The following is a 27,860-nucleotide window of genomic DNA, read 5'->3' as shown; positions in this document are numbered from 1 at the left end:
ACTAACGTCCATGAATACGATTGAACCTTTGTGGTAGCTGTAGAAGTTAACAGACACATGAACACAGCATATGGTGAATCCCGCGCAAAGATGGCTTCAACATGCGCATAAACTAACTCGACATGCACTCTTTCAAAGCGTCGTCGACCACTTGAGCAGAGAAACGGGAAGCTGCATTCGAAGCTGTAGACGGTGGAGAAACACCGTTAGTCCATTTGGAAGCGTTCCTACGCTGGCGCCACACGCTGACGCGAAAGGCGAATCGCGTAACTGCGTCGTCATCGAATCGAATCACCGTGGACGCCTCATTTCACCGACCATAGAGTTTTCTACAATATTGCAGCGAAAGCCTCCGCCGCGCTGAGGTTACGGAAACGCTCGCAGTCGGTGCTCGTTAGTGTCATGATGCATTACTCGTGCTCTCAGAAATTGGCTCCGGCAACGCGCCGTTGCTAGCGTTGCTCAGGCCGTTCCATCCGCACGGGGAGAGCGTAATCAGAGAAGTCTGCGTGACAGCCAGAAGAGCGTTGGTTATTGGACGCTGAGCTTTACTGAGCTTGGTGTAAGGTCGCTACCCTGCGGAATGTTAAAGGGTTAACAGAAAGGTCGCACCACAGCCGGGCTAGAGACGCGACGGGAAACGCGACGCACGGAGAGTCTACCCCCTAGTCTTGCCGTGATTCAGGAGGTTCTGGATCGCTTTAACTCTCTTTGTTTTCGTATCATGGCCTCCGCGTTTAGTTCCGGTAGCGCGCAGCCGGTGCCAATCACGGAGCACCTGTTTACAAGGACTAAATACAAGCATGAGACGCGCAGGCTTACCCATTTGGCTGACGAAACTCCTTGGATAGTTTCCGCAGCACTGCGCCTGATGTATGATACGTCGTATAGTTAACCGCCCCGATGTTTCTTGCTTCTGATATATATATATATATATATATATATATATATATATATATATATATATATATATATATAGTGAGAAACGTTGTACCACAATATTGGAAACAAAACAAATCTTTATTTCATCCTAACAGTTTCGGCTGGTGCTCTAGCCTTCTTCGGAGGATGTTGTAATTTCAATTACATCCTCCGAAGAAGGCTGGACCGCCAGCCGGAACTGTTAGGATAAAATAACTATTTGTTTTGTTTCCTATGTTGTAGTACGAAGTTTTTCACAATTTTGGTAGTATATATATATATATATATATATATATATATATATATATATATATATATATATATATATATATATATATATATATATATATATATATACTACCAGCAATTTTGATCGCTGAATCCCGTAACAGTCTCTTAGTGGCTTGCCTCGCGCGCATGCATCTCACGCCACAGCCATGCCTGTCATAAGTGATCTGACCTCTTACGTTTAAATGAGCACAGCCACCAACCGACGAAGTATCGAACGCCTGAGGGGCCAATAAAGTTGCTTGTTAGGCAAGTTGGTACGCGGTTACACTCGAAGAAAGCCACTAAAACGTGGAAATAGGAAAAAGTGAGAGATAGAAAGCAAAGACGTTGAGTGGGCAGGAGAAAGTGCCTCAGACAGGCTGGCCGACGTTTCGATAGGGGGACCTATCTTTGTCAAAGGCGCCTTGTCATCCTTAGCGTGTTAGTTTTAAGGGGGTTAGTGTTGACGTCATGTCCAGTGGTGGCGCGTGTCACTGTTGGTAAGTGCCTGACAAGGTGTCTTTGAGAAAGATAGGCCCTGCTATCGAAACGTCGGCCAGCCTGTCTGAGGCACTTTCTCGTGCTCCTTCAACCCATTGTGTTTCACCTGTCGGCGCTCATCTCGACTTTGGATTTCCAAAGCAGAGGCAGTGACACGGAGGTGGCCAAGTCACCGAGGTCGCAATGCTAAGTTAGAATAGCGCGTTTAATTGCAGCCACACATCGCGGCGTGCATTTTTGCACTTCCGACCACATATTTTTGCTTTCTGCACAGCGGATGAAAGCAAACGAGGAACGCTTGTTTTCTTATTCTACTCAAAGTTCGGCCAGCAGTATCCCACGAAATCCTTCAAGCCTGCTAGGAAAATATTGTGACAAATGAGAGGGCTGCAGCGGTAAGCATACAGTACAGACAAATGTCGACAAATAAGGCTGAACGAGCAGTGACAGCATCCTTGAGAAGCCACCTTCAGAGCTCTTTGCAATAATTTGTCCAGACAGCTGTCGCAATTCAGTGTTGCGCAGATGATACGAACTGCAAGAAAGCTGTTTGCGCGTCAGCTCGTTTGCACCGTTTTTTCTCTGACGAAGCATTCAACCATTCTGTTTTTCAGGGAGACGCGGGCATCTCATTAAAACGTGTTTATGGCAAACACAAAAGTCGTATAATAATTTCTCAGTGTGCTCAAGTTCCCAATCACTAGTCCCACAAGCTGAGGAATATCGGCAGCCGCTGCAACGATTCGTCAGCGCGCTGATTTACAAAACGCATAGAAACAACTGGTGCAACACTTAGGGGTGCCAGTCTTTCCTCTTCCTTTATCTGCATCGCGCAAAGTGGCTGCATTCTAAGGAGGTGGATTAAGCATATTTTGATGGCCTATAGTGCTTACTGAAGGTTTGCTTTTTTTAAGGGGCCCTTCACCACCCCCCGTTCAAGGACGAGGGACTGGTTTCCTCCTCGCCTTCGCTACACTTCCTACAGGCCATATCTCCCCCTCGCCGCTTATTTCTTAAAAGCACGTGTACCATGTCAGCCCTAAGCGTTGAGCCTATCAAGATTTCGAGCTTGTCGGTTACACGCTGTTATCTCCGTCTGCGCACTCGGAAACACAAAAAATGAAGTGAAATCAGTTGATCGCGCACGATAGTCATGCGAGGCAAGGTAGAACGGATGCGCGGCTGCATGGAAAAGCAGTGCGGGAGACAAATCACATCTCATATTTTGCGTATATGGACCTCACGGGAATCACTGTTCTGCGTCACGAAGTGCGCCAGAAAGACGAGAAACGCCAGGAGAGAATATTGCGCTCGTTTTTTTGTGTTTTCAGAGGCTGGTGAGGGGCCCTTTAACTTTCGTCTGATGTATTTTATATTAAGTACTATGATTTACCGTCACATGTGCACATGGGATTTACCACCACATGTTATTTACCGTCACATGTGAGTCCCCCCCCCCCCCCCCCCCCACCCCCCGGGGCAAAATTTCCAGAGCCCTCCACTACGGCGTCCCTCATAATCCCATCGTTTTTTTGGGAAGTCAAACGCCAACGATCACCATCATCATCATCTAGGTTTTACGCACGCGAGCTTCGAAGATGTCGTGTTCACCGAAAGGTCCGCATACAGTTAACGGGAAGAGTTCTTCGACTGCTGATTGCCTTTCTACGATAGCGGAGCTGATCAGCGCCTGGTGACACAACCTGCTATTAACACATGAGATACCCTGGCAGAACAATTCGTTGGCTATGCGCATGCTAGGCTAACGCCCTGTCTGAGCACCGCCGCCGAGTGGAGAAGTATAGAGAGAGGCAGGCAATGTGTACCTCTCGGTGACAGTTGCCAGGGATTTAGGGATAGAAGTTGACGATAGAGAGAAAGGATACAAAGGACAGAAGGGGCTGAGATACGCTAGCACTGGACGAAAGGCTAAGATGGAACGCTGCGTCTGTTCCTCGTTAACGGTTGAGCCACTAGAGACCACTCCTAGCGAAGCTCCGAGTGCTCCGCGAGCATTCACTTATCGTTAGCGCGAACATATGGCCCAGGCTGTCTCAATAAATCCGAGTAATGACGCAGTTGCTAGCCTGCGTGGAAGAGGAGTGTGATTATGTTCGGTTCAATGGCCAGTGACCAGCTTCCGCGAGAATGAAGAGATAGTGAGCAGATTATCCGCTATGATCTCCCGTTGTTGCTGTTTTCGTCAAGTGCTGCAGAGTCGCTGTCGGCTCCTGATGGCATGATGAGTACGGAAACACAAGCGAAGCTTACTTGATACAAGCTTTCTTTTTTTAACTTACCGAGACGCTCTCTCGTGGTCTGAAACCTACCATATAACCCTAGGTCACAACATTTCCTCCTGTGTTCCAATTTGGCTCCATCGAACCGGCAGCCCGCATGACATGACCAAATAAGAAAAAAAAAATTGCTGTTCTTTTTTTTTTTTGACACTGACAACACATAAAACCAACAGCCTAAAAAAGAAGGTTATGAAAGCAACGTTTAGCGGCTTCTACGCATTTGCTCTAAGATTTTCTGAGAGGCGGTTAAAAAAAAGGTGGTTCATCCCTCCGTCATAGGAATCGGAATAACACGAAAGTAAAGCGTGCCCTTACAGAAGTAACTGAATGTTTACTGTACATTGATATAAGAGAGTTTGTACAATGCATACTGATGTCTGGCAGTTATAGCACCGTTTAACGTGGATGCACCCACTTTGATGACTGGTGGTACATCTCCACCAATCATCATGTTGATTGGTGGTACACTGCTGGCTTCAAAACGAGTTGGCTTGCCAAGGCTGGCTGCGTGACGTAATGCTCCCTCCTTTCTTTTTCTTTCCTCCGTGGTTCGATGCCCGTTGACGGAACTTTTTTTCTTTGCCATCTGATCGTGTAAATTTTTTCGACGTCATTTCCGTGACGGAAATACGTCACTGAAGTCTTGGTGGATCCCGGCATAAAACATTTTCGTGTTAAAAACCTATAGAAGCCTCGGTAATACGTAAAGAATGCTATGTCACAAACCTTTACGCGGGTGCAACTAGACCTGCCTCAACAAAACGAGTGTGATTACCTATGACGCTTTTATTAATAACAATAACTGGGGTTTTACGTGCCGAAAGCGCGATGTGATTACCAGGCACGCTGTAGTGGAGGGCTCCGGAAATTTCGACCACGTGTGGTTATTTAACGCGCATCCTAAATCTAAGTACACGGGCCTCGAATTCCGCCTCTATCGAAATGCAAACAGCGGCCGCGATCGAAACTGCGGCTTTCGGTTCAGCAGCAGATCACCGTAACCGCTGTACCACCGTGGCGACAATATATATAAACACATTCTTTCTTGATTGATAAATTAATAATAATTTATGGAGTTTAACGTCCCAAATCCACGATATGATTATGAGAGACGCCGTAGTGGAGGGCTCCGGAAATTTCGACTACCCGTGGTTCTGTGACGTGCACCTAAATTTAACTACACGGGCCTCGAGCATTTTCGCCTCCATCGAAAATGTCGCCGCCGCAGCCGAGATTCGATCTCGCGACCTGCGGGTAAGTAGTCGAGCATCATAACCACTAGACCACCGTGGCGGGTCCTTTCTTGATGGAAGAGAAGAGTCGTGGTTTATGTACTCAGAGATTTTTTGAAGGGGTTCTACTTTTGAAGGCGAAGCTCAAGCGCCCTCCAAGTTTTTTATTTAGACATTCATTCGTTTCAATGTCAATTATGGGACTCGCTAAGATTGTAACTCTTTCTCATAGTCTCTAATTGTATTTATATTTTGTAATACATATCTTGCGTAGTATGAAGACAACCAGAAAAAAACCTGTTTTTAAACAATGACTGACGTGTTTTATTCTGCCCGCATATGTCATAGTTCTTTTGTAGCACGTCAGCAAAAGTTGTGATTCTCGTGTGTAATATCGTTAAGAAAAAATGATGCGGAAATATTTAGTTCAATAAGGCGAGAAGTTCCTGTCTTGAACTGTGTTTTTGTGTTCTTAGTGATTCATTCTAGTCCATTCGGTGAATGGAGCGAATGAGTTCGGGGCGTCTAATGATCTAAGTGCCGTGTTCCAGTATTATTGGGTGCGGGACAGGTTGGTATTAACTTGCATTTAAATGTGACGTCATCAATTCGTCACGTGGGTTTTGCTTTACCATGAGAAGTTAACGCCACATTTTCCTCTGCATGTCGTGTATAATGCTTTCGCATTAAAAGAAATAAAGGTGGCGGCGTTTCTCAGCCGAATCAGCCATTCAAGAATAATGATGCGTAAGCAAAAAGCGAGTAGACCCGGAATGAACTGGGTTACGAGCACTGCAAGACGCAAGAAGGGAAAAATTCAATAACGAGAATTGCGCGAATTGTACAAGTTTCTGAATGTAAATGAACGGAGGCGTCGTCGAGCGATGCCAAACCATGCAATTAGCGGGAGCATGCAGCCTACCACGTCCGCGACCCGGCATCAATGCAGCGGCGCACGGTATGCAAATCGTTGGCTTCGTTCGCTCGACAACCCATTAGGGGTGGCGACCGATCGCTGACGCTATTATGTATGCCGCCTTTGAAGTGGCATACAGTGGTGCGAGGGACGCCAAAGGATGGCTTTTGTGTACAGGAGCCCAAGCCACGCTCGCGCTGAATTTGGTAGTATCTTGTTGCTCGCATCCTACGGGCGTCGATATCGGTGGGTCATGTAGTTCGCTATTTTTTTTTAGTGCTTGTGTTTGCACGCACCACTATTGTCAACCCGCCTCTACCTTCTCTCTCTCTACTTACCTCTATACGTCAGCCTCCCCTTCCCTTCCCAAGGTCGCTGAAACCACTGAAACGCACAGGAAAGGCGGGAGGAGGGGGAGGAGCGACAGCTTCCAACTACGGCGTGCCGATATATATAGTAGGAGCGAGAACATTAATAATAAAAATATGCAGCAAAGCGTGCGTCTTACAGGCTGCAAACAAATGAAGCAACGTTATGAATAATCAGAAAGAACCGGGAGGCTGTTCGAATCTATGCTTGGACCGGAGAGCGAAAAGGCTATTGAGAAGAGAGACGATGGTCTACAGTTTTGCCGTACGAGTGTGTGTAGTAGTATGCACAAGATGATTGGAGGCCACATCGCTCTGAAGCGCCAAACGGCAATTAGCTGGTGGCATGCTGGAGAAGCTTAACGACGCTGCTTTCCTAAACACGATGGCAGGGGTTCGAATCGGCCATGGTGACCATAGTTCGATTATGATTTGCAGAAATGCTTGTCTGCTTGGATTTAGACGCGCGTTTAGGGATCCCAGTGGTTAAATTTAATCAGTATTCTGCAACTACGGCGTGCTTCATAATAAGACTGCGGTTTTGGCGCGTAAAACAACAGAATTAAATAAAATAAATTTATGTGGACCTCTATGTACAAACCAGAAACTGCAAAAATACCAGGATTTATAAAATAATTCATGTGGTCTTCTAGTTATGATACAGAAACTAAATAAACGAGAACTCGAAATTGGGCGCGTCGGTAACCATGACGTCTATGCTCCGCTTAGATCAGCAGAGTGCGTCTCGGCCAAGGCGCAATTCATATGCGCAAACACTGGGCTACGAAAAGCAATCCCCGCGGGGTGCACGTTACAAGCGTGCCTGCAGAGGAAAGTTCTTCGCTAATCAAATTTGTCCTTCGCCTTCAAGCAACCCGCTTGTGTCCTACCTGCATCGCTGTCCGAGAGCCTCGATCGAAGCTGCAGTTGTCAGCAGACAGTCAATGTTCGCAGTATTATGCACGGTGGTTTTGCCATGTGTCATGAGTAGAGGCCGGATTTTTAGGCATTAAAAAAGCTTGTTTTAGACGCCAAAAATAGGCAGGCAAAACAACGTTTTAGGCCTCCAATATCGTAAATATAGGCACAAGAAACTTTCACATCAATGCAAACAATTTCAAAGGAAGACGTGCACGAGCTCTATCTACGACAGGAAAACAAGAATGTTAGTGCTTAAGATGGCACAAAGGCGCCAACATTTGAACATAGCCGTGCAATTGTGTTTTGTCCAGCACAGTTCGCAGAACACGGTCTCTCCCGTGTTCTCCAGGGTGAGTCAAGTGTCCACTGTGGAATCAACGCACTCCTGGGTGTCTTTTGGGCATGACTAAAAAGGGCCGAGCAGGAGCAGACAGCTATATCGCGCTAAGAGACAGGGAGGCATTCCTCCTATTGGCCGGGTCGAATCGCGTAGAGCCTATTTCTCCTCTGGCAGTGAATCACGGGCGTAGCCAGGCGAGGGGAAGGGAATTCAAACCCTTACCCCCCCCCCCCGAAACCGCAGACATACGCATGCACGAACAAACATATATAAACTATGGCTGACACCCCCCCCCCCCTACCCCGAAAAAAATTTATGCCTACGCTACTGCAGTGAACAGCTTAAATAGTAAATTACAAACAAAACTAAGGCTGCATGACCATCACATTTTTAAATGCGAAGCATTTCTTAGCGAACTTCTGCGACTTTGAGCGTATCTATCTATCTATCTATCTATCTATCTATCTATCTATCTATCTATCTATCTATCTATCTATCTATCTATCTATCTATCTATCTATCTATCTATCTATCTATCTATCTATCTATCTATCTATCTATCTATCTATCTATCTATCTATCTATCTATCTAGCCGCCTACGACTTTATGCTCTCCTGCTCGTTTCGTTAATCGAATGTACACCAAAATTGGTATGGCATAACATGACTGTATGACGAAAATCATGACATGCATGTCATGAGCGACACGATATACATGCCACAGTCTTCGTGCTCTTACGGCCGTTTCGTTAACTTGATATATACCAAAATTGATACGGCGTGACAAAAGTGTATGATGAACATAACTGACAGGTCCTAACATGCAAATCATTTCACGCATGTCATGTACAGCACGATATACATGCCACGCTCATGGTACGCTCGCGGCCGTTTCGCTAGCTTGATATATACCAACATTGGTACTGCGCGACGTTACTGTGTAACGAACATAAATAACATGAGTTAACACAAAAATCGTGACACGCATGTCATGTACAGCATGACTTACGTGTCACGCTCATGGTGCGCTGGCGGCCGTTTCGCTAGTTTGATCTACCCCGGAATTGGTATTTCGCGACGGGACTGTATGACGAACAAAAATAACACGACTTAACATGATAATCATGAGAAGCATGTCATGTACAGCATGACTTACGTGCCGCGCTCATGGTGCGCTGGCGGCAATTTCGCTAGCTTGATCTACCCCGAAATTGGTATTGCGCGACGTGACTGTGTGACGAACATAAATAACACGACTTATCATGAAAATCATGACACGCATGTCAGGTACAGCATGACTTAAGTGCCGCGCTCATGGTGCGCTGGCGGCCGTTTTCTTTCTTTTTTTTTTTTGCTCTTCACTCTCCTTTCCGCTGAGGGCTCTCCGCGGTTTCGCATTCGCCAACCGTTCGTGCCATGTCAGCGCAGCGGCGAATGCTCGTCGGCGTGTCCCACTTCACTGCTACTAGTGGTTGTTTCCAGTAGTTCGTTGAACTAGAGGACTAGGTTGAACCCCATAGTTCCCAACAGTCTGAACAACGGTCTCAAACAGAACCCGGGGGCGAAACTTGAGGCTAAATAGCGTTCATATAAGCGCCAATATTGAAAATAACCGTTCATAGGAATTTGTAAGCATTTAGGCACGAACGTCAAAAGTAGGCATTTATAGGCACTATAAAAGACTATTAAAGCCCTTCGTAAGCTCTAATTTATGCTCATATATCAAAATGGCGCGATAGGAACGCAAGGAACAAAATGGGCATTTGCCTAAAATCCGGTCTCTAGTCATGAGTCCCGTTTGAAGCAGAGCTCAGCAGAGGTTCCGCAGTTATTATAAATTCATAAGCAAACTGGGGCATTGGAAGAAAGCAGAGTTACCGGGACAGGCACGGAGAAGCGCCAACATAATAATGCATTATTTTCCGCATTTCATTTTGTCTTTTGTTACCTTTTTTAACTGTATTCCAGAGAGTTTTATATCTGCGATCTGCACGGTCATCTACGGTGTGATTGTACCTTTCTATGCCGCACTTTATCGAAAAGCATTTGTTTTCTGTGCGAACATCGAGTGCGCGTTATTATGAAACTGTGACACTTGTTTAACATAATACTGGAAAGAGAGGCTCGGACGGAGCAATTGCTGGCTAGGTCTGCCAGGCTGAAACCACGCGAGACCATCACCACCGCCACGGTATTTTCCACTCCAGCAACAGGCCTACAATAGGGCTGACAGCATTAATAAATGATTCAATAAATACTGGTTGATACACTACCACTAAAAAAACTGTATTCTTCTGAAAAGAAAGCTATAAAAAAGTCTTCAGTCGTTTTATATACACACCCAAGGCAATACCAGTTAACACGAACCAAAATTCATTCACCCCTCTATAAGCGCGCGCACACACGCACACACACACACACACACACACACACACACACACACACACACACACACACACACACACACACACACACACACACGCACAAATAAATAATTCATATTTGTTCACTCACATCCACGAACCGCAAGCCTTACTTTCCACTGCAGGTCGCTTGGGTGGTAAAGTGGTTACGGTACTCGGCAGTTCACCTGAATGTCGCGGCATCGAATCCCGGCCGCGGCGGTCCCATTTTTGATAGAGGCGGAAATGCTAGAGGCCCGTGTACTGATACTGAGTTTGAGTTGAGTTGAATAAACTTTATTTGCCCAACGGTTGATATTGTGCCCGGGGCTAGGCTGCCAGGGATCCACCATTCGAGGAGCATCTTTCGAGGTCCTCGGCGACGGCCCTGGCCCGCTGGACGGCCCACTCCTGGTCTTCGGGGGCCTCGCTGAGAAGGGCGGTTCGCCATCGCTCAGCAAGGCGCCCGAGCACGTTAAAGAGCCCCAGGTGGTCGACATTTCCGGAGCCCTACACTGTGGCGTGCCTCACGATCATATCGTGGTTTTGGCGCGTAAAACCCCAGATATTATTGTTACTTTACACTGCACGTGCACGTTTTCCTTTCCTGGAAACTGTTGCTTTTAAGAACAAAATCATCGTTAACATGCCTTTGTTACGTTTTCTTGTTTTCTACAATTTTTTTAACTGGGCGCCTTATAGCTATAGCATTTGACACGGCCCCCTTGGACCATCACAGCTTGAATATTATGTGGCCCCTTGATGCTCCAAGGGGGCAGATAAATTTCCATCGTTTATCATTTTCAGCATTTTAGCGTGACGCCCCATACAGCGCTGTTAAATTTGCGGCGAGTAGTTACATGATTTCATTAATCGCAATGAAGATGCACCCGATGCAATCTTACGCCGACGTGCTGCGCAGTGAAGCGAAATATCGTTCAACCTTCTGGTTGATCAGTTTTCTCGCTTATATCAAAAATTATTTTACAGGTTTATCTATATGTTAACAACAAAGCATGCTATACAGTGATGCATAGGCTATATTGCCGCTACACAGCGAAAATGAAGACTAATAATATCTGGGGTTTAACGTCCCAAAACCACGATATGATTATGAGGGACGCCGTAGTGGAGGGCTCAAGAAATTTCGACCAGCTGGGGTTCTTTAACATGCACCTAAATCTAAGTGCATGGGCCTGAAACATTTTCGGCTCCATCGAAAATGCAGCTGCCGCGGGCGGGATTCGAACCCGCGAGCTTCGGGTCAGCAGTCGAGCGCCATTACCACTAGGCCACCGTGGCGGGGCAGAAAATGAAGACGTATTGTAGGTCAAAACGCGATGTCCGCCGACTTTGTCACAATTTTTTATAGAAATATTCTGTTTGTTCTCACAGTATATTTATCTCTTAGTACATGCCTGCACTTGAATACATTCACATAGCATTCATAAATGCTGTATTTTGGCGCACTTACTCATAGCTAAAATTAATGTCATTTGAAACAAAGATAAGTAAGCTATCATCGTCATGAAATACCAGCCCCTTTGTATTAAATGAAAATTATTTCGAAGCAATGACTTGAAGCAAAAAAAAATTATAGTCGCCTTGGTGGTACACTGGTTACGGTGCTCGGCTGCACACCCGAAAGTCACAGGTTCGATCCCGGCTGCGGCGGTCGAATTTCGACGGAGGTGAAATGCTAGAGGCCCGTGTACTGTGCGATGTTAGTGCACGTTATAGGACACCAGATGGTTAAAAATATCCGAAGCCTTCCATTACGGCGTGCCTAATAATCATATCGTGGTTCTGGCACCTAAAACCCCAGATATTATTATTAAAAATTTTGTATGACTTATTGTGCCCGACATAGTTTCGCTCCTGTGCGCGAAGTTCGGAGCTCCCTCCCGGCCCCACATTTTTTTCCGAAGAATGCTCAGTCGAATGCATTATTGTTCTTGCCCTTGGCTGCGCTGAACAAGAAGGGAAAAAACGCGAGTCCATGGGGTCGGCTGTCATCTGCTTTGCGGGACATAAGAGCGCTGATTCACATTTTGAGGGCGCGTTTGGTTGCGCGGCCGACATACATCGTCTGCCCGCGCGACCCTCCCCAAAGCATAGGGCAGCAGACCGAGTGAAAGCTCATTAATTAATCTATCTGCCTTTCTTTTTCTTTTTCCCTTTTTTTTTGCTTTTGTGGGACGGAGCCTGTTATTAACGAAGCCCTGCTGGTTAGGCACTGTTCCGTCTAAATGTATGGACTGCGTCATCTGTATCATTTTTTTTTTGCCAGCGCTCCCGTTTAGCTTGGATCGCATCACGACCTCATAAAACTCATTAAACGCGCAAGTGCCGGGATTCAGTACAGCGTACGATGTTCGTCTTTCGCTTCTGTATGTACAACCGCAATCAAAAGAACACACGCGAGTGTGTGACATACAACCTCGTTTACTACGCATGCTACGCGCAACCACCGTGGGGTTTGAAAACGAAACGAACAAACGAACGCGCTGTTCAATCCGGGAGAGTCTATTTGCACCTCAATAGTTGGGTGGTGACGTGATTGGAAGATAAACCATCACGTGTGACGTCATACCACTGCCGTATAATTCGAATCATCGCTCGTCGGCTCACAAGGCAGTTAAAGCACTTTTGCGCTTTTTGAAGAGCCTGTGCGAACGGCTTTGAAAGTGTATACAGTGCAACCAACACATACGCGCATTTATTGCTCATTTCTTCTCTCTCTACTTCAGGGTAGGATAGGGAACCGGACATGCGTCTGGTTAGCCTCCCTGCCTTCTCTCTCTTGTTTTCCTATTCCTGGAATCAAAGGCAAGGTTCTGCATGGCGTTGCATAAGCATCGCTATTTTGCATGTGTCAGTGGTTGGCCGGCGTCACTTTGTGGTACGCGTTCATGTTAAAGAGACCGGGCGTGCAAACACGGACACAAGAGAGAAGTCGATGACACCACGGCGTTGTGGTGTCTTGACTTCTCTCCTGTGTCCGTGTTTGCACGCCCAGTCTTTTAACATGTAGACTATCCGGTTCTATCATCTGCTCGGACCAAGCATTTATCTTTTTTTTAACAATCACAAGTATTTTGTTTCAATTTATTATATTCAAAGCAGTTCAAATATACAGTGTGCATGGCTGGCAGTAGCCTGTCGGATTGTTGTGAACTCTGTTCGCGTGTGGTTAAATCAACGCAAAAAGAATAAAATGTGGGAGAAACTATGAAACAAGCAACAGAAGGAACGGCCCCGCTTTTCCCATCTTGCCATTGGGCTGCCAGATGTAGCCTCGTTGCCAACGGACGTTCCATGTGATAAAGGTGCCGATTGTACCAGCAGGACCCCAGTGCCAGGAACCATATCCCTGGCAGAAGTTTTGCCCGGAAAACGGCCGATAGTTCTCAAAGGTTAACCTAATTATTTTCCTTCCTATACGAGTTAAGCACATTACTGGGGGACGAAAATATATGTAGTATACGAAGTGTGTTGGCATTCCTACCCTTTTTTAAAAGCATGTCTCTAACATTTCGAGGCCATTTAATGGCATATCTTAAGGCAATGACATACAGAAAATCGGAACAGCACTAGGATTCCTGCTATCCAGACATGACTACACTAAACGTCAGCTTTAATTTCCCAATCAACAATATGTGACCTTAATAAGTAATCTATGTGATAATCAGGCAATCAGGCCCTTTTTAGATGGTAAGCGAAATTATTGTTGAGAATGACAGGACCCCATGAATGTCAATAAACCTCGCTCGGCGAGTTGGTTTAGCAAATGCACCGACTGAGAAGAAGATGGCTTTCGAGTCGTCTACGGCGAATGCATAAGGCACCCTGCGGCATTTTATTTTTCACTTGGAGTAAAATGCGCTGCGCATAAATAAGGGCACTTTCGCTCACCCCGACCGGACACTATAGCGTTATAATTCGGAGACGTCGCCTAAGTGCAGACGTGAAACTTACCCAAAATCTTTTTAAGATAGATTGTTACCTAGATTTCGCAAGGCCTCCTAACTTTCACAAATCTAATTTTATAGTGCTTGTATAGTAAAAAGCCATTTATTCGTGCACCCCCGCATTTTTTGGTTAACGTCCCATAAAAGAGCAGCCTTGGTGCAGCACTCTCCTACATTTGATCGTGATCTCAGAGCCGAAAGCTTACAACAACCTTCGCTCAGGAGTCGTTCAAAGCTCGCACAGGCCTCCACTTTACGTTTACCCCCTTTCTGTTGTCGCCAACCTTCGGACAGAATTAAGCGATTCGACGTTGCAAGAGCATACATTTAAATATCTTGAGCAAGTTGAAGCTGCGCCGATGTGTACGTATACGAAAGAAAAAAAAATGCATTTTTATCGCAACTGTGAGCCCTGTGTTCCTTGTACACGTGTGTTATTACGGTTGCCCGGCTGCATCAAAGAGATGGTATCTAGCATCGCAGCGCTTGGGGCGTCGGTCGGAGGGAAGCTCTATGTACTCGTACCTGCGCTCGCACAAGCATCGGAAATATTTCAGCGAAAAGCGACGAAGAAAGGCAGCAGCGGAGGCGCTTTCGTGCCGAAACGCTTTGTCTTCGTGTTCGCAATTGAAATCTAAGACTACGTGGACTGCGAAAGTCGAGCGAGCGATCGCTTCGAATTACTGCATCTCCCCGGGAGACAATAAAAATAGCGGCTCGTTTGTTTTACAGCGGATGCTCCGTCAAGTTCTTCCGCTCACGCATGCAGAAGAGTTGGCCTCTTTCGTGTTGGTTATCCAGTCTCGGCATCCCTTTGAATTTTGTTTCTTAAGTCCCGATCGAATAGAACGTACCGGACATACGGACCTTGTTCGTGAGGAGCGCCTTTTGCGGATGATTTTCCTTTACCCTTCCCTCTGTCTCTATCTTCTCTACGATGGGCATAACACTACTGCAGCGCAATTCTGCTTCATCGCTTCAGGAAAGCATTCGATACTGCACTTATTGATTTATTTTCAGTAGTTTCTCACCACTACAGATGTTATATAGATAACGGAGAGTGTCGTCGCCTATGTAGCACAGATGTGTCTCTAAAATACAATCTATGGTGTTCATGGCGCCTGGGTGATTTCACGCGTCTGTGTTGTCTGTTCTCGAAATATTTTTCTGCTAAAAGAAATAAATGCAACCATTCCGCGTCGCTATATCTAGGAAATAACGCAGCCGACGAAACTGAACATCGACGCGGCTAGTTGGGCTAAGCATTCTTTATACACCCAACTTGCTCTTCGTGACGCGACTTTTTCTTTCGTTACCGAAGTATGCGCGACACTTTATCGTCTCTTCTGCGACAATAATGTATCGCAAGCTGCATAAGTAAAAGAGAGTCGACGACATAGAAGCGTCGAAGCTAAAAATGTTCGCAAATTTCCTGCTACTCCGACTGACAAGAAGCGAGAACAGAAATGGGTGAAGAGTACAGCATTTTTTTTTTTTTTGAGGCATCGCCGGGGCCAAGCCTTAACAGCTGAGCACTTCGGCGCCGTCTTGCAGCCGAACTCGCAGCTGCCACCAGCTATCCTGCGGGTCATGTCAAGCATGAATAACAAGCGCGACTAAATTTGAATCGATGGCATATTGGGGCCCTGCTAATGGGCTATCGATTCCGCCGTAGTAACGACGTTCTTCAGCCTTGGGACCTCGCCGAAGCCTTTCGTGCAGAGCCTCAACGGCTGCTCGTCGGAGCAGAAGCCTTTTAATGTAGCGTTGAGTGGCGCAAGACAGCGAGAGTCGTTAATTTCTGTCCACTAAATATGCGAGTCACGTGACTGACAGCGGTGCACCGATCGTTTAAGGACTTCCTCAGCTGCTTTCTCTTTTGAATCGCGACATCTCGCTATTTTGCCACTTGGAGTGCACATACAAAGGTAGAATGGTAGCTCGGGCTAGTTGGCGATTCAATGTCAACATGTTTGCACAGCGCAAATTGAACGAGGACGGAACAGAGGACACAACACAGGCGCTGTGTTGTGTCCTCTCCTCTGTCCTCGTTCAGTTTGAGCTGTGCAAACATGTCGACATACTGAACCTTTCTAGCTATACTTCATAAGTAATATTTATTTGTTGCATATCGGCTTGTTCCGGAAAGAGCAAGTGAATATGGCGAGATGAAGATCAAAAATATCTTTTTAACACGAAAGTGTTTTATGCCGGGGTCCACCAAGACTTCAGTGACGTATTTCCGTCACGGAAATGACGTGGTAAAAATATACACAATCAGATGGCAAAGAAAAAAAGGTACTGTCAACGGGCATCGAACCCACGACCGCTCGGTCCGCAACAACAGATGCCGGGCGCGCTATCCACTGCGCCACGCTCACTTTTTTTTTTCTTTATTGATTGCGCCACGCTCACAGACTCTGGAGGCTTTACGAACGCGCCTTTTATATCTACCATTCTCCCGGTCGGCGGGGTGGTGTTGACCACGGTGTTGACCTCTGGTAGTGGTAAGGTAAAGTAATTCGTCATTGCTGTGGCCTCCGCGACTAGCACCTGCAACGCGTTACGCGTCCGTCCCATTCGGCGCGTTTTCAATAGAAGTTGAATTTTGTCAATGCCTTAACACACCGCGAGGTGGCGACCTTTGCCCAAGCGACGTAAAAGCGTCGGCCTCGTTCATAGCATAACGCTAATACAAACCAAACATAGCTCTGCGACGCGCGCCTGCCTCACCTTGCTGTAACACCGCGTTCCATGCACACGCGCTCGCCCCGAGAAAAATCGCGGCCGGGCTACCGGGGCGGCAGGACGCGCTTTGCGTTTCCCTCTAGTCCGGCCGTGGTGTTCAATCACATTTCAATATGCCGCGGGATGGTGACCAAGTTCTGCGTCCAATATGCGACGCTCTTCTAGCTATCACACCTCGTTTTCTGATCACGCTTTCACCGTTAACTAATACAGCTACCACAAGGGTTTGTTTAATCATTTAACATGGACGTTAGTCGTCGGGATGGAGATGTACCACTAATCATCAAAGTGGGTTCATACACGTTAAACGGTGCTATAGCTGCCAGACATCAATATACATTGTGCAAACTCTCTTATATCACTGTACAGTGCGCATTCAGTTACTTCTGTAAGGGCACGCTTTACTTTCGTGTTATTCCGATTCCTATGACGGAGGGATCAACCGTGTTTTTTTTTACCTGTGCAGACGTAGCGATTAAGTTGGAATCTACAAGACAAAGTAGCTTTCATTGAGCGTTATTATTATCAAACTAAATGAGATGCGTATAATTGATGTTTATTTTCGTTCTATGTGGCACGTCATACAATGGTTATGCGTCCCGCAGTACACTATTTCGTATTCATGCACTACGACGTTTGTAAGCAATACCGAAATACAAATTTCATAATCCCTACTGTAAGACGCTTACCTCATGTCGTCGCGATGGCACAAAATATGTTTGAAGACTGTTGAGGAAATGCTGACGAGGAGAGGCGAATACATGAAGAGCACGTGTCAATGCCATCAAAGCTCCTGCAGTTCAACGGCAGCATTCTGTGAAGACGTCTGCTAGAGCAGAAACGGAGGCACTTTACGTGAGACACCAACTTTCAACTTTAATTACTAGCGCCACCTTTTAACCTTTATGTGAAGTTCTCCTAAAACAGGTGATGCATTCCCATAGTGGCACGCACGCAGTTTCCGAAGTTTGATCGTCGGCATAAATAGCGTGCTCAATGCCTTCAATTTTCTCCAGTCTTGGAGGACGACTAGCGCGCGCAATGCTACTATCCGCGCAGTCGAAACCACTCGGATATATATATTGTGCAACGCACCAGAAGAAATTGAAGCACACAGTGATTGGTACGATCCCATGGAAGCAATAGCCCAAGCAAAGCGCGACCGGCGCAGCTATCTCCTCGAAATATCCAACCCATTGGACATACCTCACCTTCCTCCGAGCGCTGATACCCGCCGGCAACAAGTACTGCTGCGGCAGGTACATACCGGAACCCTTCTTATACCTCCTTCATCGTGCAGCGTTTTCGCGGGAATCAAGGCTGTCGTGACCTGGGAACCCCGAACATTGGCATCTGCAGCCACTGCAACACCCGAGCGGACCTACAGCACCTCATCTGGGACTGCCCGCTGTACTCTGGAGCCCGGCAACGGGCCATTGCCACAATCCCACCAGAATGGCGTCCAACTTCATTCCAGGCCTGGGCACAACCCGGGCACAACCCGGGCGCAGCACCACCGCCGCCACCGCCAAAGAGGGTCGCTGCTCGAGTGCCTGGACGATCCCAAGGCCCCAGCCATTGGCACCAGGCTCCGTCTCGGGCGTGACAGCCAGAACGTCAACTCGCTCATTAAGGCTGCTTTTTCCTGTACCCCCCACATTTCTAATTTTTTTTTTATCCCGTCTTTCCCCCTATACATTCACCGCACCCCTCCAAGGACACGTGTGAAAAAAGACGTGTTAACAACAACAACAGTTTTCGAGAAAGGAGTAGGTCAAATATACGACAGCTCAAAAATTTAAATAGGCTCATGGCCAGGAATTGGGGATATCGACGTAGTTGAGGAAGCTGCCACAAGGTGCCACTACAGAAGCTAAAATTGCGCGCGCGCTGCCTGCGCCAGTGACGAGGCGGACTCCTTGAGGCATTTAAGCACCCTCTTCGTCTCGCTCTTCCGCACACGCTCCCGAGCATTCAAAAACTTTTTTCAGCACCGCGAGTTGTTCCGACACACCCCGATACAATGTAGGAGCAGATGTGGGCGTTGGAAACAACAAGAATAAGGCCGAGAAAAACGACCGAGGAAGTTACATGCTACACAGCAAAGCTGCACAATAAAGCAGCACGTCAGTTGAAAAAGCGGTTCTCAGCCAACCTAAAACAGGGAGTCGTTTTCGAAACCTCTTCTCTGAGCTTTGCAATCGAAGTTGAAAGAGTCCAAAATGGGTCTAAATTGAGATTTGTGGCATGCTATTAGAATTATGCCTAAAATGTTCCCTAGTATCTGAAACCGAGAGTAGTTTTCAATATCATATTTCGTTCGTGAGATAATGTTTTTTGTGTGTGTGCTTCCCATTCAGTTACGGTGGGGCTCCCGGCCACCGCCGAGACATGGCGCGACATGTACATGTCCCGAAATCCCGGGGATGACTCAACATCACGTGCTATACCATTACGAAGTGCTTCAGGCGGCGCCAAAAAGCCCACGTTATATGCACACTTTTATGTCGTGATGCATTGTTTCACTAAGTAGAACAGAGGTGCTACACTTGGTCAGTCAACATAGCTTTAATACAGGCTGGTTTGTTAAAATTTTACAAACGCGAAATCGTGTTGGGTGATGCAAGAAAGCTTTACAACATCAGTCACACCACACTGATTACAGCGCACTGGTTGCATGGCTAAAGATGTCTTTCTTTAAAAAAAATGGAATGCATGCGTTTCTTTTCTATGGCGAGCACCCGAAAAAACTAAAGCCCATAATGTCCACATTGCATCACTACAGATTGTTTGCAAGAAAAGCCAAGGAGTTCATCACCTAAATGAACTATATAATGACGATAATGACACTCTTAAGTACAATTTATACGGCCCATGCTCCTTATAGAAAGCTGAAAGGATTATTTATAAACGTCTATAGCTCGCACATCGAAAGGGTCATGTGAACAGAAATAACTAACGTCATGTTGTTAACGTTCAGTTTATACCTCAGTCGTCCACACGCGGCATGCACCGCTATCAGTCCAATTCCTGTGTTACGCGTGAAATGAGTGCGACCCGAAATAAGGTCAGTGTCGCGTTTCCTTCTTCCCACTTCGCACGAAGCGCGTAATCACTTGAGCAACAGGAGTGCGACATGCCGCTTTATCATGCGATATATGGCGAGGCGTTAGTCAGGTCTTTCAGCAGTGGCGGTAATACCGTACCATATAACCGTTCCGTGTTAGAGGAGCACTGACACGAAAATATTTTCGGATCGCCGCTCTAAGTAAAAAGGCTGGTGTCGAGAACCCGAAAAAGAGTATCGTGGTGCACGGAAATACATTGAATATAATACATTTAATACCGCTACCTTAAAAAAAAAACAATTTCGGTTTCAATATCGATGGGGCGGTTTAGCAGTGACGTATAAACGCAGTCTGACATCACGGGGAGACAGCAACACGCGACGTACTAGCAGCAGCTCTCTCATCTGCTGATAGTCGCACGTGGTGCATGTAACTAACCGATGAGCGAATCGTCGTCCAACGACTCCGACAGCGATTTCTACGGTTTAGGTTGCATTCAGGACGCAGAGTTCGCAAACCCAGTGAACTGTGTTGACTCGTCGCGATAATGTCCATTGCTGTGCGGCTGGCTTGCAAATACTGGGAGACGAAAACTTTAAAATCAAAGTAAAATATTTTACACGTGTTGTCCGGCTCCGCTTTGTGGAAAGCTTTAACACTGCATACCAAGGAAACGAAGAATGTCCCCTTTGCGGTGCCCCAAAATCGTGCCAGTGCTCCTTTAGATTCCCCGAAAATGTCTTAAGGCACTATCTGCACTATCTCCTGGATCACTATCTCCTGGATCGGCTGCCTTTGACCAAACGACAATGTCAGCCTGAAGACGTGAACGAGTGGCGTCATCACATGACGTCATTACTTGGTCACGTGACTTTTGGTGTCATTCATACAGTTTCATACTATAATACCTAGAGGGGAATCTGGCGCTAGTGTCCATGCGGGCTCCTTGAGCGGCGCTTCAACCACCGTGGGAATGATGGGAAGTACAACCTTCGGATCTGCTTCGGATGGATTAGGTTCTTGAGATTCGCGACGCTCGTTTGCCGAATATAAAACAATGTGATATGAACAATGTGATAGCTCAGTTGGTAGAGCATCGAACGCGTTATTCGAAGGTCACAGGTTCGGCCCCTGCCCGCGGCAAGTTATCTTTTCGTCCACTTTTCTTTCTTCACATTTACCTTACATTTACTACTAATAACATCCCCTATACTTTCCTTGGCATTATTGTCTGTTAGTTCTCATTAATAATGTGATATGAAGTTATTTCCAATTAAAACTTGCTTGATCTTTTTGTGCGTAAAACTTATTGCAAAAAGTTTGCGTGACCGCTAAATGGAGGTGAAACCTGGACAAATTCAACCACCAGGGTATGCATTGCTCTGCAATTGTGTTCCAGATCTGGCATCACGATATAATGAATTATTTTTTTACAACACTTAAAACAAAACGCTTGTTTTTTCCTCGAAAGTACGCATTATCTATTTATGGAAATAACAGTACTGTATTGAATGCTGCGATGCCAGGTGCGTCTGTCCAAGTCCCCAACGCATACCTCGTTCTGTTGTGAAGTCGAGTCAGAGGAACGTGACGGTGCGTCTACTTAGCTTCGTCGTCGTTTTGCAGCCGATTTGAACGAGTTTTGGCAAGACGCGCTTATATAAAAAAGTGCACTCTATGCAATTTCCTGCACTGGAATGGGACGCTACATCTATGCGCAGCGGTGAGTTCACAACGCTTTGCTAAAACTGTCAAATACAACCTGTAAGGCGGCAACGTCGCAGCAAACCAAGAGACCTAGCGGTCTTCAGCCTCTTGAACAACAAAGGCACTGCTTGAGTGCTTCGCAACGCACCCCTCTACCCACGCCTCGCGAAGAACGAAACTGAAACTGTTGAAAAAGATCCGTAGACAGTTCGCTAGCGAACGTTATCCAATCTGATGCCTGTACTTCTCATCACTCCCACGGTGGTTGAACGATCGCAGCGCCAGTTTCCCCTCTAGGTTATTGTATGAAACTCTATGGTGCCATTGGTGTTCAAGACGCCACCGAACGCCGGATTTTTACAGCGAAAGCTGTTATGAGATCACAACAATAGCCGTTTTTGGCGCCGTAGTTGTCCGCCGCCGCCGCAGGTGCCCGTAACCACTATCGCGCGAAATTTAAAAAAAAAGATTAAAATAAGAAAAAATATCCGGGATGGAACGAGGTTCGAACCTGGTCCCTCTGCGTGGGAGCCCAGTATTCTACCTCAGAGCCATGCCGGTGCTTGAAACTGCGTTGCAAAAAGACCCTATACAGGCTTCATGTCGGGAAGTAACCACATTAACATATGTAATGTAGTGTGGTAGAAGAGTAAAATAACAACCAGGCGTCACACAAACGCGAATTCTGTAACCGGGCGTCACACAATGCAAATTGCGCAACGAGTGGGTTGTTGAGTGCTTCCAACCCATTACAAAGGCCTCTACGATAATTCTTCATCGTCATCAGCCACAGCATCAACAAAGTGCACATAATGCCTTACAGGTGTTTAGCAGATACCACGGTTCTCCGCAGAATGACGAAAAATTGCATAGTGGCTGATTCCCTACTTCACAAAAATTATGATGATTTATAACGTAGTAGGTTCCTCGCAAGCGCCTTTATCTCTTGGTTGCCAAGGAAGCCCATAAAGCTCCCATGATCAATTTTCTCAGGGTCTCAATAAAGTAAATTCCCCCCCTCTCTCTCTCTCTCTCTCCGTTTCTCCGGTTAACGTATGTTATAAAGCGTGGTGGGACAGTTAAATAACGACCGGGCGTCACACAATATGAATTACATAACTAGTGGGTCGTTTAAAGCTTCCAACCCATTACAAAGGGCTCACCCATAATTCTTCATCGTCATCAACCGGCGCATCAACAAAGTGCACAAAATGCCTTACAGATGGTACCGCTCTTCTCCGCAGAATGACTACTAATGTCCTAGTGGGTGCTTCCCAACTTCACAAAAATTATTATTTGTGGCGTAGTGGGTACGTTGCTAATGTACTTGTATTAGTAGCCACAAGAGAGTTTATAACGGGCTCTAGAAATGCCGCTCTTCCAGCTTTCGCTGTGACTGTGCTGCGCTTTCCGCGCAGGCCTGGCGTTTTTTTTTATTCCTGAAACATACTTTCACTTATTTCTAATCTGCTGCAAGCACTGGTAGGGGCCTCAAGGACGAAAGGCGTAGGCAGCCTACAAAACGAAAAAAACAACAACATAAACATAAACATAAACATAAACATAAAGGTGAAAGTAAGAACAATGAAACTGAACAATAATGTCAGTTGAGACGAGCAGAATTTTTGGGCCTGTTGGTGATGCATATTTGGTAAAATGAAGAGGGATAGACGCGTTACAAAAAAAAAAAAGAAAAGAAAAAGAAAGCGAAGTTTATTGGAAAATATTAGCCCTGGAGACACTAATTAGGACGCGAGATTTTATAAGCCGGTTTAATGGAGAATTGTGGAGCTGACGTGTGCGTTAGCGTGGATTTAGTTTCGCTTTTAAACAAAGAAGCTCCTTTAAACATGGATAGCCACAGTTAAGCTGGTTCTTTTCACTTCTGTTCTTTTTTTTATGATTCTTTTTCTCTCTCTATTTTTTGCCATTTCTGCGCGGGTAACTGTGTATGTACGCTTCTCATTTCCAATGCCTTCTTGTGAATACATTTCACAATACAATGTTGTCACGGGATTTTTCGCGCCTGCCTCTATTCTCGTTACTGTTTCCTGGAGGTCTTGTGCGCGTGCGAATATTGCCAAGCTGCGGCGACGTTTTCCAATAAACGTACACAGTTGTCAGCGCTTGTGTCGTGTGTCTGGAATTGTTTTGTCGTGTCTATTGCGCTTCACTTCACCAAATAGCACAATTCAATTGCCAAATAATAATACAATTATTTATCAAATGACTACTAGTGTACTCGCCCTATAAAATTCGCAAGATGTCCTTGTACCCACACAAAACAATGCAATCCGAGACATCGGGGTAACCACAGGTCCAGGGCGATGTAGATAAAGAGAGGGCAAATGAAAGATGCGCATATTAGAAAATATGGAAGTATACACGCTCGAAAGTAAAAGTGATCATAATGTTTTGCGCCGCAAAATTGAAACAAAGAACTGCCAAGGACAAATATTATTACTATCGTGCTAATGCTGAAATTCAGGTCTGCTGTCTTTCTTTGTATGCGCGAGTACGTGCCAAAAGTAGGTTGTGATTATGACACACGGCGTATAGTAGAGGACTCTGGATGAATTCTGACCAGCTGGAATTCTTTAATGTGCACCCAAGTCTAAGCACACAAGCGTTGCTGTATTTCTCCGCTGTCGAAGCGCAGCGGCCTTCCAGTTCTAGGCCTTCTATTTCAACAATAAAGAAATTAAACAGACCAATTACAGGAATGATAATATCGCCTTTATAAAGAAATAATGAATTCTTATATAATTGCAAGATATCAGAACAAATCAATTTTTTTAAGAAATACATATTTTCAAATACCACTGTGTAACGTAGCGCCAAGTACTAATCAAATAGGCCGCTTTTCTTGCGTATTCCTAGCGTTAAGAGAAAATCAGACGTTAATACCCGTATTTTCGCCGCCTGTTATTACAGACAGCGCTTGGATTTGTATAACACTGATGCCGTTTAGTAACGCTGATATTGCATAAAACGAAGTAATTCACACAGTGTCATATAGCAAAAAGAAACAGATAGACAGAACCGAATATCGAGTTTACTACGATTGCCATTGAAGAACTTTAATGGTGCACTGTATAGTTGAAGCCGGTTTTATTCACAATCTGCATTGGGTACAGTAAATTCGGAATGCTAATCGCATTAACAGAATCGCACGCGCCAGCGTCTGCACTTTGGGACACCACAAAGAATGCTTCACTAAACAGGCTTTCCTAACAGCAGCACAGTGCCATCGGCACTTTCGTGCAGATGGCACTGTGTGCTTGAAGGTCGCTATAGCCCACATCGAATGAACTACGGCGAGATTGCATGGGCGTCTATATTAACATATAAAGCTCAGTTGAAGGAGCCCACGTCGCACCACCGTTTGCGCCGTACATGTATTAATTAAATCAGCGCCGTGAAAGATGTTGGGCAGACACCGGCAGAGCAAAACGTCCCTCAGGTCCCCAAAAAATGCTAATTGCAGTAAAAGAAAACAGAAAACGTTGTTAATTAACATCATTAGTGAAGTCTAATGGCGTTGTGACCGTCGCGTGTATAATATATTTACGCACCTAATTTCAACATCTCCACGGGAGGCATGCCCATCGTTGTTACACAGCAAGACAAAGATTAAAGCGTAGATCTTCCAAAAAACAAACAAATATATTACTATCGAGAAAACGCTGCGAAATTCCACTAGATTTTCGCGCAGAACAATATCGTTGGCGCACATCCACGATGTGTGTTAGGAAAATGGTATTAAAATTCAAAACGGCGCATTCGTGAAACATTTATGCGAATTGAAAGGAAGCCTCACGCGGATCGAATTTCATGTTTTGAGAAATATTTATCGTCCGAACTATAAAGAGACTAGTGTAGGTGTTCCCACAAAATGAGATTCTGCGATCGTGCGAGCTCTCAGTACTAATCTTTGCCTTCGAATAGTTGCTGTGCGCTATCACTGCAACTGTCGGATTAGTAGAAACGATATTTCGGGCATCCAGCTGCCATGAGGCGTGTGCATTCACCGAGCCAAATTGAAATGTAAAAGGTTCCAACGGAACATTTATATTTATTTTGCGAATAATATGCTGCGAAAGATACGCTCCTGAGAACACACTCGGTCACGAGACTGCAGAACACTTGCTTGCTTTCTCAGAAGCTCGCCACACGTACGAATATATACTACCTCCACACGAAATCGAACCGTTAGTTTCTTTTTTTTGGCCCACGAATTCATCTTTGACAACGTGACAGGTACAAGCAAGCAAAACATGCCGAGCTATACGCTTCGCTGGAGGTAAGGTCATGCATCATCTGAAGGTAGAGTTTCAGGGTTCAACAAATCTATATGAAACCATGAGAATAGAAGTGCTTGAAATCCTTTATAGGAATTGCTGGTCGAGAATTCACTTATCGAATTTGGCATCCAAACGGAAGTGCATTTCTTACGGGAGAGCGTTACAGAAAAAAGATTATTGCAACGCGCCCAGTTGGAATTTACCGAAAACTAAGCTGACTAAACTGATGACGTCGGCAATCACTTCTGGCACAACTATTGCCTCGGATGTTTAGGCTGTGGAAGTAGAGTATACATAGGATACTCCGAAAGAACTTCTCCCTGGCCAAATGGGTGCTTGGATATACTGTGCAACATGTTCGCCACTGGCGCGAAACGCATGTAGTGAAAAGGGGAGTGACAGGCAGTGAAGACATTGGCGCTTAACTCCCCTTTTCACGACATAAATTTTGCGCCATTAACATACACGTATAAAGGACGGAAGTAGAGACCCCAAGTAAAATCCTAAACCGAAAACCCGTAACAACCTCCTCCTCATTCATTAAACTTTCACTCGCGAATGTGTCGTCGTTTTTGTCCGTGTCTGTCCAGACCCGCTCACACCTGCGTCTCCTCGTCGTCTCCCCGAAATCCTCTAGTTTGTTGATGCCACACATTTTTCGGCGCTGTAGCCATCAGCATACGTTTACAAGAATGCTACAGTGAGGCTTGTCCATACTATCTCTCAGCAGTGCCTTGCAGCCAGCAGTAGGAATGCGAACGCACTTCCGAATACGCTCACCCGTGGCGGATCGCCGTTCGCTGACGTTTGCTTGCCAACGTGATTTGCTACTGACCTGCCGTACTAAAGCAGAGTACAGTTGAACCCGCATATGTCTAACTCGCTAAAAAGCTGGAATTAGTTTGGTATATCGTAGATTTCTACTAAAACATTTAAGGAAATTATCGTATTTTCGGTGCGCAAGTTTTCTCAACGGCACTGCTTCACGATGAATGCAAGGAAGGCGGCTTCACTGCAATTATCTGGATCTTTTATATTATCTTTTTTATTTATTTTCCGCGGTTTGTAGCTGGGGTGCAGGTTATACGCTGGGGCGGGTTATACGCGAGAAAAAATTCGGCAGATCCCACGCCTTCTGGGAATCGGTTTCATGCGAAGCAGTCAGCGAGTACTTCTATACTCTATTTCATGGCTTTGAGCCAAGCGTTACGAGGTGGATCGACGTGTTTATGTAAGTGTAGCAGCTGTGTGCACATCGTGAGCTTACCAGGCACGTCGACAACGCTGGCGTTTAAAGCGTAACTTATGGTGCTACGCAACGTCAGCCCTCACGTTAGAGTACATACGTCAGTATTATCGAAACTAAGTGCACTTTATGGTGCAATCATGTGAATATCATAGGTAACTTTCGTTAATGTATTCCTCCGGGGAAGAGCAATGCTTCAATATAGCTTGCTGAATCATAGGAATACAAATGTAATGTTTATTAAACTGCTATAAAAGCGGAGCCAACACTGGAACCACAGACGTTAATCTGATATGACGCCTGTATCCGAGGAGTAGTGTTTATTGCTTTCTTGTAAAATTAGATAGCCAGCACCACAACCACAATTGACGTTGCACCGACATTACACCTGCATAGGCTGTTTTTCCAAAACAGTTTATAGACCTGGCGTGGCTCTGTGGTAGAATACCTGATTGCCACGCAGAATGCGTGGGTTCGATTCCTGCTGGGATCCTAATTTTTATTCTTTCCATTCGTCGGGTCAACGCTGCCGATGTCCGTTTTTCTTAACACTCTCGCATTTAAATTACCAATGTCCCTTTCTCGTCGTTCCTGGGTAGATGTAAACTGTCAATCACCTGTGGCGCATACCCGTGCACCGCGGCC

At 45.8% G+C, this 27,860-nt stretch overlaps 1 protein-coding gene and 1 non-coding gene across 4 annotated transcripts in view; both read right to left on the bottom strand.

Annotated features, from left to right (window-relative positions):
* LOC119382472 (uncharacterized) overlaps positions 1-27,860 on the bottom strand; it is a 161,251-nt gene that overhangs the window by 127,660 nt on the left and 5,731 nt on the right. The window lies entirely within an intron of this gene.
* Trnas-gcu (transfer RNA serine (anticodon GCU)) lies at positions 11,401-11,473 on the bottom strand. Its single transcript has one exon. It is a non-coding gene; the product is annotated as a tRNA-Ser (tRNA).

The sequence above is a fragment of the Rhipicephalus sanguineus genome, chromosome 2, assembly GCF_013339695.2.
Source record: "Rhipicephalus sanguineus isolate Rsan-2018 chromosome 2, BIME_Rsan_1.4, whole genome shotgun sequence".
Lineage (NCBI taxonomy): Eukaryota > Metazoa > Arthropoda > Arachnida > Ixodida > Ixodidae > Rhipicephalus > Rhipicephalus sanguineus.
Note: the sequence above shows the minus strand (reverse complement) of the source record. Positions and strands in the feature narration are given on the sequence as shown.